Raw genomic sequence first — 22579 nt, 5'->3', positions numbered from 1 at the left:
AAGGCAAAAGGAACATATTCCTTTTGCATTTACTGATCTTTGTTTCTCTACTTAGTCCATAAAATATGCTCACTGGTAGACCCTTTGCACTAGTGGAATGAGATCAATCTTCTTTAACATAAAACAGAAGTGCATTTAGTATTTTAAATGGTAATTGATTTTGAGATCATTTGGGAAAAATGAACTAAATTTCATTAAAGGAGATAATATCTTTAACCAAGAGCCCACAGAAACGAGGGACTGACATGGGCAGCAAGTATGCACACCACAGATAACAAGTACCCTTGTAGGAGGAAAATTGATTTTCTGCTTCTCTGAAGCCTAGCAAATGGTTTTCTACCACATACTTTGTTCCCAAATCACTCCTAAACCAACTACCATGTTTGGCAGATTTACCTTTTTTCTTTTTTTTAAAGAAAAAAAAAGAAAAAAAAAACAAACAAAACCAAACCATAAATCAGACATCTTTCAAACCTAGTATCATCAGGGCTCTAAAAGCAGAGCAGCTGGTAGATACTTTGCTAGGAAGTCTCCCTTCATCCCCTTCATAACAGAAGCAGTTTCTAAAGATATTGTCAAGCGTAATGTGATGATTAGAAATGATTGACTGTCTTTCTGCCTTCATACAATTTACTCACTCCTGATTTATTACTTATGCAACCTTCTATGTATAATAAGGGTAGACAGATCCAGTAGATGATTGACAAAACATCATTTCTTTCCTATTTGCTGAGCTAGCCTTTTTGTAAGAACTATGCCACTAATATATAGCTGAAGCATGCTGGCATAAGTTCCTGCTTGTCTCTTCGTGTGCTGTGTAGGTGCTTGCTATATTTAAAGCAGATTACTGTCTATAGGAAAAATAACTTATTTGGATCCAGTAGAAATGCACTGAGGTATACAGCACACTTGTCAGAGAGATTAATGTAGACCTCAGTAATAAGATTCACCTTAACTCTAGGGTTAAGCTTTAGCTCACCCTCACTGTAGACAGACTAAGAAAGCTGCAACAGCAGAAGGCACCCACATTTCCCTGTGCCAAGGCCAGCATACGCTAAAAGAAGCACACGGCCCAGACAAAACCAATTAGTCCCTTGGGTAACCCCATTAGCTATCTCTGCCAAGGTTTAGGCAATGTCTCTAAGCTGCTGTCAAGACTGCTTAGCTAGGTAAAACTAAGGAGAAGAGACAGTGACAAACATACTTGCCTACCCAAGTCAACCTCATATGAGTGGGACAGGGGCCCAAGCAGATACCAACTGGTGAACCCCAGAGGAACTGGGGATGCCCAGGCCACCATGCTGCCAGTACTCTATACCAGTTGGTAATACATCCAGGAATTTCACCCCAAAACTAATATTAAATATGCATACATACATATCACCTCTCACTTTGCAAAAGACAAAATCATTCTCAGTCTTACCTGCAACACTATGTTCTGATTTAATTTATTATTCATAAACCACTGAAAAAGGTAGAGCTAGGGCAAGACAAAAGCACCTTTCCTTCAGGCAACCACTACTAGGAGAGCTTCTTACTCAGGCAGGCAGAATTTAAACCTTCCCTCACAAAAAAAAACCTTCTCACAGAAATCAGCTGCACAGCTGCCACAGTCACAAAGGTGTTAACCCCCCCTCTAGCACAGCTGATTCATGCAAGCACAAATTCACCTTCATCTCCTTCTCCCATCAGTGAAAGGTAACTGTATTTGAATCAGTCATTATTTCCCAGGTATGAACTGAGGCACCCATAGCATAATTTCATCATTTGGGTTTAACCCAAAACACATATCAAGCTGCCTGATTAAGCAGTCCCAAAAGTTGCTAAGCCAGTCTTGGATCCAAAGTCATTTTCTCAGCAAGATATATTTAAATTGAAGATGCTAAATGGGATTAAAGCAAGTAAAACACAGCCAAATACACTTTGTAGGTGCTCCATACCTCTTAAAGAAATTTGATTCCTGTAAGCGTGTAGGGACACCAACTTGCTGTGCTTTAACAGTAATTTGAGCTGACAACAGAGAATGAAGTTTCTTTAGTTGTTTACTCCCTGTGACATGAACAGGCTTAGCTAATGTAAAGTTAAAAATTAGGAAAGCTGCAAATTCCCCTCAGTAGAAGTTATTAAAATGAAATAGTCTTTAAATAACAACAATGCCTTGTTGCTTGGAGAATTTAAAACTAGTCAAACCACCAAAGTCAGTATTTAGCAATCTTCTACTGGCAGGAAATCGATCTAGAAGAGAAAGAGACTCTTTCTGGCTACAGTGACTGAGTATTTATTCCATTTGTATTAACCCAATTCAGTTGTATTGAAGCAGTGACAAGCATACCATTTTGTGATACTGAAAACAAATGGTAAAACACAGAGATGTTCAGGTCATGTGTTGATTATGCATGTTTTCATGTGCTGTCACCTGCAGTAGTATAAACTGCTGCAGGCCAGCCTGTCCTCAGCTGCACCTATGCAAATCCTGCTGAAAACGAACAGATTTGGACAAGTTTATCCAAAGATGTAGTTTAAGAAAGAAATAAATGGGGGCATAATTTAGCCTGTGGTGCTCTTACTAACAGCAGTAGGGTTGAAAAACCTTGACTTTCAGATCTTAGGTGATGTTTACAGGGCTAACAGGGCTCAGGGAAAGTTTTGTATACATAATCAGAGCACACCTGATAAAACTCCATGACAAAATAAAAAGCCTTATTGAGTCATTGACACCTTTACATATATAGCATAAGTAGGTTTTAATAGACATGGTGGATTTTTTTTCTCATGAGACCTAATTCGAGAAGGCAAAACTACAGTCTTATGCAGTCAACTCCTGTACATGATGACATACCGTACTCATCTCTTTCTAGAAACTAGTTTTATTCAGATCATGAGTATTAAAAACCTGAAAACTGTTCATGCCACAAAAATAGAAATCAGATATCTCATTAAAAAGTCTTAAAATTAACTAATCTTAATGATGATGCCACTAAATTAAAAGTAAGGTTCTTCATGGTGAAACAGTCCATGCACTACTTGTGAACTGTAGCCATGCCACAAAAAAAATACAACAAAAAGATGGTAACGAAGAATATTATGTAATCGATCATTGAGGAAGCCATGGCATTTCTGGCGGATTACTGTTACTAGGGACAAACATTACACTTAGTTTAAGGTAAATCAATATAGGGCTAATCAGAAAACCATTGGCTCGTACTGATTTGGTGCTGAGAGCTGAGGTTAAGAACACCGTAGTGCTTAATCTACGAGCACTTGAACTGGGTAGCATGAACATTTCCAGAGAATTTTGTAAAGAAACTAGTCATAAATTGGCCTTTACACCAAAGTATAGTAACTACTCTAGTTTTATTTCAGATTTAAAATGAACGAAAATCAAGGAGAAGAAAAAAACAAAAAAAAACCACCACCCCCCCCAAAAAAAAACACACACCATAAAACCCAACCAACAAAAACCCCCAACCAACAGCTAACCAAACAGAATTTCTCCAGCTGATCTAACCCACCACTTGTATCTGCCACTGGCAAATCAACAGAGATTATGAACTCCAAAAGAGGTGGTGATGAGCAGCTAGAGACAGTAATCTCTCGGATCTGAAAGAGGATATAAACCACAGTCTCACCCTCTCATTTTTGCTTATTGCTCTGAGAGCACAGTGGCTACAGAGCAAGTTTTTCAATCCTGTCCTGGCTTGTGAAGTAGCATTTAGTCAATTCTCTCTTTGGAAATGTGCCTAGAAACTGTGTGCATGTGAACTGCCTCAGGGAGATGAGTAGGTCTTTGCCAAGGTATCTCTAAAGAAAGCCAGGCTGTCTGTTCTGTCTCTTACACATGAAACTGACAGTACCTCTTACAGTTAGCATATTCAAAGGCTTCCATGATAAGACCTATTTTTAGTTGTTTATAACTTTGCCAGTGTTGACCATTCCTAGGATTTTCCAGTGCTTGCCTCAAGCTGAAAGACTTTGGAAAGCATCAGCTTAAAGAGATGAGCCAATTTCAGGAAAGATGCAAGCAAATAATACTTTACCATCAAAAAGAAAAAAAAAAATAGAACTTTTAACACCTTCAAACTAAAGAGCAAGAAATTGAAATCTGGCAGAGGGAAAGCATCATTGCAGTGTCATGGTGTAAAAATTCTCCCAAATTTGGTTAAGCTATGAGCTTCCGAAGTTTCAGTTCCCACGTGAACAGTTGAGGCTTTTGGTACAGCCTGACAGTAAAGTGCATTGAATATGCAATTTCTAGCCTGAACTAAAGATACATTTTTTCTGTAATTGCACAATTGCCATGAGTAATTTAACACCATGCTCGAGAAACAAGAAGAAAAATTTCTTCCTCCCATGTTTCTGTAGCTTTGGCACTGAAGAAAATAGCTGTGTAATTCAGAAGAAAAGAGCTGGGAAGAACTGGGCAAGACAGAAAGTTAAAAAGACTTGCCAGTGACAGAGAGAATACAAAAAGAAAAAAATACTGATGAAAATAGAGAATAGAATAGAACATAATTTAGAAGGGAAGAAATGAAAACAAGCCAGGGAGGAGAGAATGGACTGAAGACAGGATAGGTAGAAACACAGCAACAGGCTAGGGCAGGAAATGTAGTGACAAGGTCACATGGGGACAGTTCAGGAAATTGTCATCAGAACAGATGATATCTTAGGCAGACATGTGCTGGCATATGCAAATCATTGGACCTTTGTTATTTATGTAAGGATCTGTGATGCTTTGCATTCTTTCTTTTCTGGCACAGTTTCAGGATTTGTGTCCAATCCAATTTGTCTAAAGCCTTTCATTGTGTTCAGTCTCACCTGAAAAAGACCTGTAGTAAGGAAGAGATCAATAGCTCAGCAGCATCTCCTTTCAATTGATTACCCACAATCATAAAAGGTATTTTGTGGGTTTTTAAGGATTATAAAAGCTGGCAGCCTCTTGGCAGATATTTATTCCCAGTAAGGGGCATTAAATTGTGTAATAGCAATCTTTTGCTCTGTTGTTCTCAGCAGGCTCCGGTTTCTCCCTTCTCATATAGATGTAATTCATTGTCTATTGGTGAATATTGGCATGACTTGGTAGACTTGAGCATAGTTGTTCAGTATTAAATGAAACAAAAATACATTCTATAATTTACAGGTTTCAAAAATTTGAAGTGGCTGACCCAGGTACACAGCAACCTAAGAAGGGCTCTTTTCTGTTTTCTGCCAGAATGTGCAGGAAGGGAAGCCTTTCCACCACTATACTGAAAACCTTAAGCTTCTAATCAGAAATCAGAGGCAAGGCCATGAAATGTAGGAGAATTTATTAACTCCTGAGTTATATGTAGAAAGTGATTATTTTGCATAGCATGATGGAGGAATGGAAGGGTAAAATTTGCCAGTTGCAGTTATCAAGGCAATGCAGATTTCACCAGAACCATAATATAATTAAGCTTTCTCTGATCAAAGCAAGTTGTGCTTTTGCTTTTGAAGTCGTCCTGAGAAGCATAGTCAGCATTCTGCTACTGTAAAACTGAAGCCCTCAACCTTTGAAGTTATTAAAGACTTTAGAGCATTTTTTTACAATGAAGAAATCAAAGTTTAGCTAACTCTCTAAGTACATTAAACTTGAAGTAACCATTTCCTCTAAAATATTAACTATTTCACTTCCTGTTCTAAAGTATTTCCTGATGTTACTTACTTCATCTTACTTAATTACTTACAGCTAAGCAATAACTGCGCTGCATTGAAGCTTTTAGTGGCTCTTGTCAACATAATTCAGTCCACAAAGAGAAGAGCATTTTGGGAGGTACAAATTTCCACCCTCTGGCTGACTGCAGAATTAGATAATACACGTGATTATTTTATTTCAGAGACATCCAGGTCTACCCTACCCTTAAGGAAAGGATGCCTGAGATATTAGGTAGGTCATTTCTGCTACAAAGTCTAAAGATAACTGCAGTGCAGCTACAAGCAGCAATACTGTCAGCCACAGCTAAACATAAATATTATGATTGTTCTTGTGCCCTAGGTAGGAAAGCAGTATATTAGAGTATATTCTCTGGCCGGGGCCAAATAAGAGACTGCGAAGATTACTGTTCTTTAATTACAAGTCCATCTCCATAGTTTGCAAGATAACTTTCCATAAAATCAGCTTTTCCCCATTTCCTCATTGGTAATGGATACAGTAAAGACAAAAGGCCTTTTCATTTCTGTTGCTTGATTATGGATGAAAATCAAATACATCTCAGATTAAATTACAGATTTAAACTCCATGGGAGTAAAACTTTAGGATTTTCCCAGCCAAAATACTCTTGGAACTATGGATAACTTTCACCACTTTGCCATCCTCAAGTGGAAAAGCCCACAGAGGTTACCTGTAGTCCCTTCTGGCAACCTCCACAGCTATTTCTGCACACTCTGCACTGTCTTCTTTGATGTTAATAAAGACTTGATTGTTTACTTTTCCCTCATACCTACCTTGTAATTTTTTAGCCAGTTCTTAATCCAAGCCATTTACTGTGCTTCCAGCAGCCATCATTCAACAGCTGTTCACCTGCAAAGAAATGATCAAGATTTCAGCAGCGTTCTTTAAAATTCATTGAAGATTTTGCATGTGAGAAACAGAAGGTTTATGTAAGGCTTTAAACCTATTTTTAATGAACTTGGCCAGGTAGCTGTTTATACTGACAACAGTAAAACATACTATACACATTTGACAGCATGGGACAAGAGCTGGTTGCTTTTTTACAGCTAACAGTCACTGCATATTCTGTTCCACATTTACTGGCTGTGGTTTTCTCTCATTTTCCCTTCCTCAAAGTAAAGAAAAAAAGATAAAAGAGAAATCAGCATAAAAGCAGCTCTGCTCCTTACCTTGAGGTCTGATGGCTAGCCTTCCCTAATGGAGGTGATTTGTATTCACTTTCCCTGTACATATGCTCTGTTTAGACACAATTATTGCTGATGAATCCTAACAGGTAACATCAAGACTCTATACAGAATTCAACCCCTTTAACTAGCCTTTCAAATAGACACAATGCCATTCGTGGGTAGCCAGGTTGCAGTGCTGTTGCTACTGCTTGCTTATTTTTAAGATTATATTATTTGAGATGGGGGCAAGAGCACCTCCGTTTCATTGATCACCTTTTCCAGTGAATGACTGAGTAAAATAAAATGGGTGTATATGACTTCATACCTTCTCCATATGCCTGACACTGTATGTGTGCATCATCCTTGTAAGCTATGCTACACTAATTATGCTAGGTTTACTAGGTACACACAGGTATGCCTTGTTACTGAAAAATCAAGCTTCTATTGTAAAACAGTTTCTCCTGGGAATAAAGTAATTTCAGAGAGCTTAAATACAAACTGTGCTGACTAATAACAGCATTCTTGATATACAAAGCATTTTAATGCTATAGAGTCTTTAAGGTTGCTTGAGTCATTAATTAGACTGTAGTAAATGCCACACACTGCCTGGAAGCAAAGATCTTTTAGTTGCATAGGTCCACAATGGAAAATAAAGACAATTAAACTGCATCTCATAAATTGTAGGTTGAAGACAGTATACAAAAGTCCTAGAATTTGCCTTCAAATGACTGCCAAAAAGAAGCTGCATTTGTCTTGGACATCTGTCAGCTTTGGTTCCTCATTCCATAGCTTCAAACATTAAATTGCTTTTACACTGACTCACTATTTAGCTTTAAACTTCATACCCAGGAATCTTCTGGGGGCTATCTGATCACACAGAGTTTTCACAAATGGTAGCATTGTATTACACACTGGCTTCACAGATTCCAGATTTTCAGTTCTCAGCCAATGAAGCACTTCTAGAAACCTCCAGATGTTACCCCAGATGTACAAGTAATATTATTTTTTTCTCCGTTGCTTCTTGAAGTTGATACAGATTTTTCCCAGGACCTTTTTGAGACAAGTTATTGGATTTAAATAACTTCTTAAGCTGAACTGATTTTGTTTACCATCAGTATCATGAGTTAAACCTATAGTGAAGAAAAACAATTTATTCTGCTTCATTTATCAAAAGCTAGCAAGTTTTCTATTTTATCATGCTTCTGATATCTTCCTTGTTACTATGTTTTTGCAGTCTTTTCCCAAAACCTTTTAAACATTTTGTTTATCTTAAAACATAATTCATTAGCACAATAATTGTATTTAACAAAACAGAACAATTTCCAGTTTGAATTATTTATAAATCATATTACTTTAAAGCCATATATTCTGGAATATATTCCAGACCACTCACAGCTGCAACAGGGGTCCTAGTTTGACTGAAGTTTGCATATTGCAGTTACTGATATTCTGAAAGATATTCTAGAATGAGAAGTTGCTTTTTCAGGGCAGCATTTGCAAAGGCATCTTAATGACTAAATATCCTTTTTCAAATCAAATGGGCACTTACCTAGGAGCATGATTTTGAGTGTACAGCCAGCTTTTGATGCACAGACCTGTAGCTCTTTTGATCACACAGGAAAACATTGAATGATTTTGAAAAGTCCAGTAGATTCTTCAGCTAATCTTTAATCATCTAAATGCATTCAAAACCTGGCTTAAAGCCATAACCAATAGTGAGACTTGGTTTATAAGCTTCTTTGATTCTTGCTCTAACTTCTGAATATTTTACCTACTACCTACTTTATGATATGGTAGAGTAAAACAATACAACACCTTTCATGCGACATACTTATGATTATATGGAACAATATGAAAGCCAGCTTAAGTCAGTGTAAGGCATTTCATGGACTTCAACAGGTTTTGGATCTTGCCACAACTGGTAAGAAACTTTGTTGATTACTTTTAAGAGAGGTACTTTTCATCTATTTAATTATTTCTGACAATAGCCTTTAAAAGGATTTATTTTTTACACAATGCACAGATAAATTATACTGATAAATCATAACATGACACCATTATTCCCTAGGAAAATGGTCATGCTTTTGTTTTGTTTTCTAGATGTTTAATGCAACTAATCCTCCATTTTCCCTGAAAAGAGAAACCTATATGTATAATAGTTTCCAGCAAAGATCAAAAGAGAATTTAATTTCATGGCTTATCAATAAGAAAATCTTTCATTTTCCCAACTATGTTTATATTCATAGGTTGGAAACTGAGATAAACTCCCACAAAAGAATAAAAAGGCATTAATTCTCCTGTGAAGGCTGTAGTCTGCATGCACTTAGAAGGAAAGCAGCTCCTGCCAGACTGCTTGCTCCCTGACGAGATGGTGGGCAGAAAATGAGGACAGTTTTAGTGCTACTTCTTCTGCACCAATGCACCAGTTAGCACAGAGAATTCCTCCACCAAAGGGGGAACAGGACTGAAGTGCGACTTCCGGGTTTGAGACAGCCAGAAAGGTGCTACTCCAGCCCCAGTGCTCTCATGCAAACAACATCACAGCTGCTCTGAAAAACAAGAATAATCTTTACCTTATGCAATATATAGGGATTTGATGATAAAAGCACAGAAATTATCAGTCTTACAAGGTGTAGCAGTTCTAGCAGATATAATTTGCCATTAGTCCAGGAGGTGATGGGAATCCTAACCTTACAGGATCATATCTTCAAATAATTCAGCCATCTGATCAAGCATGCCATGAATATCAACCTACTAAAAACAATCATAGAATCATAGAACAGTTAGGGTTGGAAAGGACCTTAAGATCATCAAGTTCCACCCCCCCTGCCATGGGCAGGGACACCTTATGCTAAATCATCTCACCCAAGGCCTCGTCCAACCTGGCCTTGAACACTGCCAGGGATGGAGCATTCACAACCTCCCTGGGCAACCTATTCCAGTGCCTCACCACCCTAACAGGAAAGAATTTCCTTCTTATATCCAGTCTAAACTTCCCCTGTTTAAGTTTTAACCTGTTACGCCTTGTCCTGTCACTACAGTCCCTAATGAAGAGTCCATCCCCAGCATCCCTATAGGCCCCCTTCAGATACTGGAAGGCTGCTATGAGGTCTCCACGCAGCCTTCTCTTCTCCAGCCTGAACAGCCACAACTTCCTCAGCCTGTCTTCATATGGGAGGTGCTCCAGTCCCCTGATCATCCTCCTGGCCCTCCTCTGGACTTGTTCCAACAGTTCCATTTCCTTTTTATGTTGAGGACACCAGAACTGCACACAATACTCCAGGTGAAGTCTCACAAGAGCAGAGTAGAGGGACAGGATCACCTCTTTCAACCTGCTGGTCATGCTCCTTTTGATGCAGCCCAGGATACGATTGTCTTTCTGGGCTGCAAGCGCACACAGCCTATCATTTATGTTTGACGACAGTATGTGATATAAGTGAGGCATATATATTAAGATGTCCTCAACCTGAATTCATTAACAGATTCAGAGCATAATCAATTACTAGCCAAGGTTATGTCTCCAAGATTGACTAAGTATGATTGGCAGGACTGCTCTGATTAAGTAAATGTCCAACCTAAAAGGAGTTGTGAGAAATAAGGAACGTGCAGAATCCCAGAGAGAATGACGCACATTTATCTTGTCTATACTTGCAGAACCATCAGCCTGGAGTAAGAAAATACATATGACTACAGTTTTCTAATGAAAACTGCATTACATGAGAATGAGATTTAATATGGTGATAAGGATTCTTATGTATTCATTTTGGCTAACTGGGAAAAGTCAATCAGAGAAGTAGAACTGTTTTGCAGTCATTTTATAGCATAAAAGGCAAGTACTGGGATAGGATGATCTTTGATTGGCAACACTGCAAATAAAGTAAACACCTTTTCAATTGTAAGCACGTGATTAATCCCAAACCTTTTCACTGGAACAGCTGGGGCTGTGCTTATGACTTTAGTGCAACTCACGGTTCATTACTCAGACAAGCAAAGATAGCCTCAACAGCCTGTTTCAAGGAAAGAAATTTGCAAGAATGCCACTTTGATTTCCAGTCCACTTCCATCCTAAAGAAAATATCTGATGTGAAAGCACATTGCTTTCACCTACAAGAGGCAAAAGAAATGTGTTCACATCTCCTAGCCTGCAGGCTTGTGCCATGCCACCACGAGTAAGTAGTATCTATAAAACTTTTCCAATGACATGTGGAGGATGAATTCCATGTTCTCCAAAACACCAAATCATAGTAGAGAAAAACAAAATACATTTACACTTGAACTCCCCACAGGGTGTTTTATTGGAAGACCAAGGCTTGGCTGCAGTAGAATCCTGTGCCTAAAATCTAGAAAAGGAATGTGGGATTTCTTCCCTCTGGGGTTAGTCTTGTTTATTTCACAAGGCTGACATCTCAAAAAAGTGACTTATGCTCCAAAGCCATGTATGAGTAATTTATATAATTTAGTATAATTTTAAAAACAGATCACTGAAATTCTGACTCAGTGAAATCCTGGATTATGGGCTTGAATGCCACTGTGGATAGATGTCTTTTCCTAAAACTAAGTTGGGCACATGAGCAGGCAGTGGCATGAAGAAGCTACTTTTATCAAATCCACTTATTCATTTGGCAGGCCCGTTTTGTCCAAGTGCGAAAATCAAAGGAAAGGAGGAAAGGCGCAGATACAGAATACTGGTGCTGTGTCCCAGAAGGCAGATTAAATTATGAGGTAAGAGTTATAAAGGAGCTCCCAGTACTTAATATTTTAACTAAAAGTCTAGAAGAAAGCCAGAAAAGTTGTGCTGACAATCATTTTCTAACAATACTTTTCTAAATTTCTTATTCTACACTTATGTGTCAATGTAACAGTATTGCCTGTCTTGTCAAAGCTCAGAAGGAAAGGCATAGAAAAGGAAAAGCTGAAGGGACAACAGTGAAAGAGTAAGCATGAGTAAGAGAAATGCAACTTGACAGGCAAGTTTCAGGCTTTTCTTTTATCTTTTGTTTTATATTTTATTTTCTATTATTTTTTATTTTATTATTTCTTTCTCCTAAATATAACTGCAATTTCCTAGGGTACAGCAGCGCTCAGATTTTAACCCACTAGTGTTTACCGTATAGGCATCATTGTCACTCAGTTTTCATTCTGGTTTCATTAATCCTTACAAAAACTCCATGTTAGTCTTCTCACCCCTCACTTCAGGTTTCTGGTTATTTTCATCAAAACTGGCAGCCTTTCACAACTGGTGGATTCTGATGAATGTAAGGTAATTTAGCAATTAGGAGAAGCCAAAGGCAACAATATCTGCATTTTCTCTGCCCTGTACAGCTTTCTTACTGTAGCCAAACATGAGTTCTAACGACTCGCTGTGTCTTGTTTGCTGAGATCTTACTTTAGGAAGACTTATTTTGTGAAGACTACTTCTTCCTTCAAACAGAATGGATGTAACCAGGCTTCTTATCTTTTCTTAGTCACATTTTGAAGGACATTCACATTTCTCCTTGAAATAAAACAAAAATAGAAGCCCTACTGCTGCAGCTAAGCCACATAGCCAAATTATACCAGGGAAGAAAATGTGACAAGGGCAACTAAAAAAAGGATCAGTTCTTCAAGGCGTGCATTTTATAGGATAAGTCAATTAGTACATAAGAATCAGTGTTTCACAGTGGCCTAAAAATGAAAAGTCCAAATTGTTTTCTTATCTATCATTTAAAAATATATGGACACACAAAGTGAGCCAATTCCCAGACAGCTGCAGCTATATAATTATCAAAGGTAAACTGAGATCATATTTAAACATTAGGCACAATTCTACTTCTTCTTGTGCTCAAAAAGACTAAGAGACTTTTAAACCAAACCTCTGCCAAGTGCTTTTCCAGCCATCCCTAAAAGTCTTTTCTACTCCATCACTATTTTGGCATTTCTTCAAAATGCTTTAAATTTACTTCTGCTGTTTCCCATATTATTTGAGGGTCATGAGATAGTTGCTTCTAACGTTATGTCATAAATTTATGTTAAAATTATTGCCATAAAATTACGAGATAGCAATTTCAGCTTCCAATGTATCCATTGCCTAAAGCACTGTTTACAGTCCTTCACATACACAGGGCTGTACATGCTGTCTTATAGTTATTGTCATGCAGAAGTGTGTGGATCTGAACCTGGATTCATGCAGTTGCATTTTTCAAGTTAGCCAAAGCAGAAGTTCTGAAATTCAGCTGGTTTACTCTTTATGGAACATTACTACAGAAGACAAATAAGACCTGTTCAGCACAAATGGACTGCTGCAAAAAAACTTGTCAGTAATTTAAAAACTCATCAGAACCTGCAAAGGGTTCTACATCAGGTCAGCGTTTTAGCAAATTTTCAGTACTAAGAGTATGTAATTGGAATTTATTGGATCGTTAAAAACCAGCTCAGCTCTGCAAGCTACAGACTATCTGGACAGAAGTAGAATCTCCTGAGTGGGGAGGTTTCAAAAACAGTTGAAAAGTCTAGCAATTTTCATAAACCAAATGTATAAGGTGGTGGCGGAGACAGTGGAATTGAATGGAATAGAGTTTAACCCAGTGTCTGTCAAGATTTAATAGTACAAGAATCATAGAAGGCCCAAATATTCCCCATTTATCAAATGCTTCAAGGTCCATGCTAGGTACCTTAGGGAATTAGCACTAAATCTGAGTAGGAATGAAGGGACATCCTGCCCAGCTGCATCTTGGTCAGGTGCTGTGCTCAGATGCACACACATTCAAATTTCTCTACACAGCTGATGGTTGTGCATACCTCATCTGCTCACATCCCCATGGATCATGAGACATGGTATCATTCTATCTTCCTTCTATGCCTCAATAAAACCTCTAAATCCGTCAGGATCCACTGAAGCTATTCACATATAACACCTCAACTTCCTAAAGCCTGCAACTCCCTTTTAAGATTCAACAAGTTTTGGCAGCATTGCCAAAAGGTATTGACCTATATGAGCATGCAGCTTTAAATTAAGATCATCTAAACTTCATTATATGCAATACCCTTGAAGGCTGGGCTGAATGAAGAATTTACCATAATAGCTCAGCACAATAATTACACCAGTCCCAGGTCTGTTGTTCTGAATTTCATCCATAACCTTCAATTTGGGTTTCACACATGTAATAGACACCATTGCAGAATTGGCATTTCAGTTCTTTTTTGCATATAATTTTGTTCAGCATTCGCAATTCCAGCTACCACTTGAGCTACATCATGTCTTTGTGACAACTTTCTCTTAAGCCATTGGTTCTTGGCAATGCACAGTAGATCAAAATCATTGTTATTAATATTTTACCATAGTAGCTCTATGCCAATACAGCTCTGCAATTCCATCTGCCTCTCAGCACTGATGTATTCTGAACTCAAAAATCAACCTCAGCCGATTAAAACATTTCAAAAATTGCATCACTTTTTAAAAGAATCTTGTGCAGTATTTGAGTAAAAGGCACAATGGTCAAAGTACTGCAGTTCCTAGAACATACTCTTTTCAGATGAAGTTCTTTTTCTGCCATTTCAATTAAAATATGAATTTCTGTTACTCTGAAAAGCACCTATTTCAGATATAAAATATATACCTAACATTTAAAAACATGCAGCAACTTTGTTTCTAGAGCTTAGTCTAACATTTCACTATGAACTGACCTATTAATTTTACACTCTAAATATTTAAGCCACTTTTAAAAAATGATAATGAAAAAAATCCAGATATACATGAAAAAATGATTTTTTTTTTTCCATTTTTATAATACCTTTCATCCTGGAAAATTAAGAATAGTTGTATAGATTGTACAAGATTTAGTTTGCCTGTTACTGTAAAGTATTACTTCTGCAAAGCAATGTTCGGGTGTTGAATACAGGAATCATTTAATAATAGATAGCAACCTTCCACAGAAAGTAAAGTGCAATTTATCCAGATGAAGTTGGAAATTCAATAATTTAATGCCAGTGTAGTACCCTAGATCCACACTGAGGCACTGGCTGATATTGGAGAGTGCCTCACAACCCACCCCTGGGAAGTACTCACCTTTAGGCATACAAAATTGTGTCTGTACAGTCTACTGATATTGATGGTTTCGTGCTGCTATTTGGATCTGGCTATCATGGTGAAAAACACTCAGAATCTGAAATGTCATTTATTGTTCCACAAACTACAAGCATGAATGAAAGTCTCAGCTGTTATAATGCCAGGCTGGGTTTCAACTCAGGAAACAATACAGTCTGAATGGTTTAATGATATCACTGGTACTACTATACCTCATAGACAGTATAATTGGTGTTTCCTTTAATGATGATTCCATATGCTTAGTCTGGCATGCATGTTTTTGGTAAGCCCAGTGACACCTGTTCTTCACATTTTTTATTAACTTCTGTCCACGTTATCTTCTTCAGTCAGCTTCCTACAATCCTCAAGACAGGGCATGTAGTCATCTTAAGAAAGGAACAGAACAAGACAGCATCTCAGAAGGAATTTATGTAAAGTCTAAGTAGAGCAAGTGACCATGAACACATTCAGTGGGTGTTTCATGGCACATAGGAGCTAGGAGCGACCTGCAGTTTTCCAAGGTGCAATTTGGAACCTTAGCCCTGTCAGATCTGCTACCTGCCTAGCTGAGAGGATGCCTCTGGCCCCCAAATGCAATGTGGCAGCTGAAATCAGCTAATGCCCTAGGGCCGGCCCTACTCTGAAAAAGTAAGAAGCTACTTCAGCACCTTTTCTGTGCTCTTGCCTTATTGACTTGAAATAGCCAGATGTCTGACCCCTAGGATGTGCTGTGAGGCTTTCTGGATTTGTGTTGTAAATGTGCTGACTTTTGTGTTGTAAAAGGGCGACTATGGGAAAGGTATGGCAGTATTGTTATTAACCATTGTTACTGTATAGTTACTGAATTAGGTATTTGGTGATTACTAGCTGTTTTCTTTCTGCACCGATTATAGTGTTTATTCACCAAGGTTATGTGCTTTAATTTGTTTGATTAAAGTGCCTGGAGAACAGATAATGCCAGTCCTTTTATTAATTCAGAAGAAAAACACAAATCTGCTCTGGCACTAACCTGCATTCAAGAAAAGTGATCTACCCAGCTGAGTTGCAGCTTTAATTGTGCTTTTCCTGATGCAGGGTAAAACCCTATCCCCAGTGGAGGAAGCTGTTCTGGGGAAAAGGCAGAGTGCCATCCACACCCTGCCAAGAACCACCTTGCCATCTCAGGACAGGCAGGCAGCCATACTGGGCACAGAGGCACACACTGCTAATTACTTTAGGAAGGACTACCATCTCCTCAATCACAGATAACATTAAACTAACTGTCTCTCTCCAGGAAAAACAAACAAAAGAAAACAAAGCAAAACACCACCCCACCACCTCCCCCCCCCCAACCCACCACCAAACTGTATAACTTCAACCTAACACCATTTGCAAAGAAGAAGATAATGCGTATCACTACAAAACCTATCTCGCCTCCCATAAAGTTGGCAAAGCTTGCTATTTTTCGCTCCATCATCTTACTATTATATATTTTCAACTGCAACCTTTTAAAAACACTATTTTCCACATTGCTTGTGCATTGTATAAATTCACATGAAAAGGTAATGTACCTATTTTAAACCATCTAAAATGCTTTGATTGTAAAATTTAAACCTATCAGTAAACCCTCCTGTGCAGTAAAGACTGACAATTTCACAGCTTTGGAAACTCCCAAGATCCTCAATATTAAAAAAAATAAAAAAAAAAAAAAAAAAAGAAAAACCTGAAAAAGTTATTATTTTAAATAATTTGGAAAGGTTTCTGAAAATTAGGCACAATGCTCCCTTTTGCCTGAGGTCACTGTACTTCAGATCTTAATCATCGATGTTGCCAGCACTGTAGATATGAAGGTTTTATTAAAAGAGAGCTAATAGACATTTTTAAGAGTCTTTACCCTTTAAAAGTAGGAGGTGCACACATAATGTGCCATCACCTAAAGAATTATTGGCACAGATTTGATATGACCTACAAAATTAAGCTATGGCTTCACTATTTCAAACTTGAACTCATGAAACCTTTTAACTCATTACATTATCACTCTGTTCTACTGATACAGAATCGAACTTAAAATCAATATATAATCCAATTACTAACCTTGTGAACAACAGACAGAGCTATCCCAATATTCTTTCTCCCCCTTCCCTAAATGCATTAATGGACTGATATAAAGATTTTGGGGTATCTAGTTGCTTATAACTCTTTTCAGGTTTGCAATGAATGTGATTTTGATGATCTGAAATCAGAAATCTTGGTTTTGAAACCACTCACTATCCAAAAAACTAGCAACACCCAAACACTTGAAATCAGACATCCACATCACTACCATTTGAAAATAAAGTTCTACATGCATACTAAAATGTCACATCCTGTAAATTGAAGTGTAGATGCTATACATTGCACGATGAGCAAATCTGGGGGAAGAACAATCTTTTGATTTTCTTTGGTTTCCACAGTGTCTGTACTGTCATACTAGACTTTTCAGTTTGGCCTTGGGAATTCAGAATGGTAATTTTTCCCCACTTCCCTTGAACAATTAAACTGTGCTCTCCAATGCAGCAATAATTCACAATGTGGCTCAAGGCAAAAAGCCTACTGCAGATTCTCTGTTAGAAATGCTATTAGCACAGCTAATACCAAGGTCATTCTCAAAGCCTGTCAAGAGCATCTATAGAAGTTCCCCATCTTTGTGCATATGGTTGAGCTTTAAGAGTGATTACATTAACAGATGCACATAAGATCTGATTTTACTGAATGAGGTATAACATTTATTGCCAAATTATTTAATGGCCCGGGAAGCAGAAGCTGCAAACAAAAATGCATCTCCAACAGAAACATTAATACACAGACTCATTTAAAAGTTTGCAAAGACAACGTATTTTGATACCATGACATACACGTATAGTATTTGGGGATTTTTTTAGGGAGCTGAAATTGTGACCTCTATATTTTCTTACATACTGGTAAAATAAACTAAAAACTTAAAACAACCTGTTACTTCAATTGCTTGTAAGTTTTAGGCAGTTGGCAGTAAATTTCCTTCTATATAAATAAATGTTATCTCATTACCAACATCCTCCATTAGGATCTAGCAGACCATGAAATAGACTTTGCAAGATCAAGCAATGTGCTAAGGCCCAGAAAAAACATTATTTTAGCTCCCAGATTCAGAAATTATGAGGGAAATGAAGCACTATATTACAGTTTGAAGCACACACGCTAAATAAACCTTTTTAGTCAAGGCATTAGGAAAGAGAAGCGCAGATTACTCATAACTGTGAAATGTACAGTTAGGTTATTTGGCACCTGCTTCTTAGCTTAATTTCCTACTGTTACTAACTTCTTACAGAACATGCATTTTGCAGAGGAGAGGTTGTAACACTTCTAATACAGGATAAAGAGAGCTCATTTTAGACTGTAAGGGAGGAAAAGAGATTCTAACACTTTACTACAAACAACTTTCCTGTACAGAGCAAAATATATTTACAGATCTGTGGTAAGGAAAATATCAAAGTAAAGCAAGAAAAGGCAAACATACTGTTCTGAATGCTAATTAAAATATTAGAGCTTTCATTCTGTTTGAATGGAATTCACGTCCAGGTTATAAAACACACTGAGCTTTGCACCTCTTCATGAGGCTAAAAGGATACATTTTAAGTAGTTAATTAAAATTCCACAGGATCACATTTCTTTCCCTACATGCTGTAAAACATGTGAAACTCCAATGAAATGTAAACCATCAATCAAACACAGGACTGAGCCTTGGTATCTTCAACCAGCACTTTGCGGGAGAGGAGTGATTTTGATTTTGCAGACGAGTGAGCTGTTGCACCCGGCTCCAGCCCCGGCAAAGGCCTAAAGGATTCAGTATGGGGAGGGGGTGATTTAGACAAAAAATAATCACAGAGGGAGCAAGGTTTTGGTTGGCAGTAGGCGGTTCCAGAAGGAGACCTGTGAAAGCGTTTGGGTTAGCCTTTTTTCCTATGAAGGCAATGCTTGCCCAGTCACACTGCTTGTCAAGACAGGTTTTAATCCTTCAGCTGATTTCAGGCTATTCTGAAAAAGGAGCTGTGGTTTCAAACTTAATTGTACTCCTCGAGGTTTCTTGTCAACTTGTGTTTGTAGAGAAGAGAGACACAAATGATTACATCCCAAGAGAAAAGATTAGCAGGATTTAACCATTTTTGTTTGTCAGAAGCCATCCAACTGGTCAGCACTCCTCTCCCCTAACCACAGCACCGCAGTGGATGGCAAGCAGAGGAAACCAACCTCTTTTGGGGCCTTATGGTACAACAAAGTCCATAGTAACCAAGTTTATTTTGCTTGATACCTCAAGAAACAACCTGTTCCTCTTAGCTAAAGAAAATATATTTTCCAGTCTTTGAATACCATATAAAAAAAAAATTGAAAAGAGAAAATATTGTGACCCACAATAAAGATACTTTTAAAAATCCATATTTAACATTTCTTCAAATCTTAATTTTTCTGCATCCATATTTGAAATTATCAGAATCAATTTTCAAATTACTATTTACTTTAGTATGACCTTACATGAGTAACAGTTGAAACCAAAGTTTTGTGACACCGAAATCAAACTGTCACGATAACATTATAATAATAATGGCAAGACAATAGGTTATAGAAGTGCATTCAAATATTAATTGTCCATAATTGAAAATTAAATACACTTTTGAGAGAACTTATACTGCACATTACTTTTCCCCAGCAATTACAGCTTTTATATTTTCAAACATTAACAATGATCCAAATTCTTTTCAGAATCTGCAGTTATTTTGTGCAATTGACTTCTATTGTATCTAAACCATTATCATAAAATCAGAACAAAAAGAAGAAAAATCATTTGCTCACCATGTTAGTCATGGTTATGATAATGGCAATTTTACAGCTTAAAAGTTCTGGTATTATGAGCTCTGTAGTCTTTTAAAATAAAAAAAAAAGGAGGAAGGGGGTGGCATTTGCAGCCAATTTCTCTGTATTCTATCCCCCAGATGACTCCAGAATGGTGTTGTCTCTTAGCTATTATTTCTCCCAGATCACACACCTGAAATCAATTGCAAAGCTTCTAAAATGAGAGATCTCGAGAGCTTAAGACTAAGACTGCAATTCCTTTCTCCAATTACAGGTTTTCACCTTTAGCTGATAAACAACAGAGGCCAGAAAAAAAAGAGAAACACTTTCACTGAAACTCAACTGTGCCCCATTCCTGCAGCTCCTCTACTCTGTTATATCCTGAAACAAAACACAGATTTGGCAGCAAATCTGTGCACCACCACAACACCCCAGCACAGCCACTACTTTTCACCCTTCCCTTGGTTCAGTTTCCAGGCCTTTGGCGCCATTTGCCATCATTTTTATTATCGTGCAACTAGCAGGAAATGTATATTATCTATGGGGCTTGAGGTACAAGATTACATTCTCCTCCACTGTTTACTGGCACATTTCATGCAATTTGAAATAAATAAACTGTACAGCCCACAGAACCTTGTGTTCATAAAACAGCACAGTCCTGTGGGGTTGTTCAGGTAATAGGTAACGTTGATTTCTATGGGGAGAATTTTAACTGCTAAAAACTCAGATCCATTTGAGAAAAGTACTGTGGGCACTAATTTATCTGTCTGATAAGAGACAGAGGGACACAAGCTCACTCACTGCAGGGCTCTCCAAAGAATCTGTACTCTAAGTCATGCTGCTGCTCTGAAGTGGATTTAGTCGTTTTAACAACTTCAAACGCATCTGAATTATTCTATCTGGGTTCCAGTAAAGCTACTATCATCCAATTATCTAAGTGCCTGCAGCAGTCTCTCAAGAGTTAACTTCCATTCATCTTCTGCCACAGTTAAGACAACCCTGCATAGCTCTTTCCCACAGAGCTTTTCTCAGCCTGTCAGAAGATATTTCCCATTCACCTCATTATAATTAGGTCATGTTCAATAAACCTCTAGTCATTTGAGATCAGTTTATCATCTCTCCTAATAAGACAGTATTGCCCCCAAAATCCAAGAGACCTAAACTAAGCATAAGTTGTTAAAATAAACAGTTGAAATGAAATATTCCCCTGAACATATTTTTACTTGTAACAGCATCCTTTGTGAGTCTCTTTTGCAGTTTCACATTGATCATTTTTGTACTGGCTTCAACCAGGACTAATTTAACTTTTCATAGCAGCCTGTATAGTGCTGAGGTTTGGACTTGTGGCTAAAAGAGGCTGGATAGTGCACCAGTCTTCTGGCTGCAGTTGAACACTGCTTGCATCCTGACAAGGCCTAATCCATTTCCCACTCTGTCCCCGGGGAGCAGGCTAGGGGTGGGCAAGAGACAAGGGAGGGTACATGGCCAGGTCTGGCCAAAGGGACACCCCATACCACTGGAGCCAGGCTCAGCAGTGAACCTGGCAGTAGAAGAAGTCTTGCCAAGAAGTCTTGCCAAGGTGGCTGCTGCTCAGAGACTGGCTGAGCATCGCTCTGCTGGTGGGAGGGGGTGAGGGATTGCCTTCACATCACTGGGGCTTGTCCTTCACTCACTAAAATGTCTTTATGTTGACCCAGGAGTCTTCTTGCTTTTGCTCTTCCCAGTCTCTCCCCCAGTCACCAGCTGGGCCTATTTATTATTATGAGGGTTCACTGCTCAGGTGCCAGAGTTACTAAGCATTTAACACAGCTGTTTCTGCATTCAACTTCCTTCCTCCCCCTCTATCGTAATTTATGGAATAAGAGTCATAGGGATAGAGGGATCCAAATGCCGTTGAATTTCCACCTCTGAACAATTTGCCTTTGTCCTTTGAGAAATATTCCTGGAAATGCTTCTATCCCCCTAAAACAATACAGCTCCAGCGCTGCGTTACATAATGACCCATTGCACATATAATGTTTGGCAAATAAACACTGTACTCATCAGAAAAGCCATTCTCCCAAACCACTGAATACAGTGGGAAGTATGCAGTCTGGCACATATCAATCTGCAAACAAAAATACACAACCCATATATTATCCAGCATTATCAGCTTGATGACTTTGTTTTTAAATACTCAGGATGGAAAACTGATTGTTCCACATGGCACTCGGGTGATAACATGCAGCTTCACTGACACTGTTTACTAGAGATGTTTAAAAATATTGCCAATAAAAGCACAATATGGCAGCATTGTGAAATGGTTTATTAGCTCTCAAAAGTTTTACAGAAAGAGGGTATCATTACACATTGTATGGAGCTGCTGGTCTCTGAGGACAGATCTTCCTCAGTTTTGCTAGTGAAAAGTCTGTGTTTACCTGCTAAAAGGCAAAGTGTCTCTGTGGAATAGACCCATGGAAACCCCAGTGACCACATATGAACGCTTGGTGAAAATGACAGCTCTGCAGAGCTCTCATAGAGGATTAATGTGTTAAGTCTGAAATAGGTTTTGTTTTACTGTAACCACGTTTAAAGGTTATGAGCCAGATGTAATGGAAGCGTGACATTTCAGGAAACATTCATCTTTGAAGTTCAAAATACTGAAGAAGAAGCTTTTACAGTTTTAGCCAGCTCTCCTATGCACACACTACTAGAATAATCACCTTCAATTTTTACCTTTTTAATCTCATTTGGGAAATATCAAATGAGAGTTCCACCTCCATTTATGCCTCTTGTATCAGAAAATTCATGCCAATAAATTTGATATCCATACACCAGCAT

At 38.1% G+C, this 22579-nt stretch overlaps 1 long non-coding RNA gene across 1 annotated transcript; it reads right to left on the bottom strand.

Moving 5' to 3' along the window:
• Positions 1–4906: 4906 nt before the first annotated feature.
• Positions 4907–7112, bottom strand: LOC134155719 (uncharacterized). Its single transcript, XR_009961697.1, has 2 exons — positions 6460–7112; positions 4907–5813 (listed from the first exon to the last, which is right to left on the bottom strand). It is a non-coding gene; the product is annotated as an uncharacterized LOC134155719 (long non-coding RNA).
• Positions 7113–22579: the final 15467 nt, after the last annotated feature.

This window comes from Pezoporus occidentalis, unplaced genomic scaffold, assembly GCF_034315485.1.
Source record: "Pezoporus occidentalis ecotype Australia unplaced genomic scaffold, CSIRO_AGI_Poc_V1 ctg8, whole genome shotgun sequence".
In the NCBI taxonomy this organism is placed as follows: Eukaryota; Metazoa; Chordata; class Aves; order Psittaciformes; family Psittacidae; genus Pezoporus; species Pezoporus occidentalis.
Note: the sequence above shows the minus strand (reverse complement) of the source record. Positions and strands in the feature narration are given on the sequence as shown.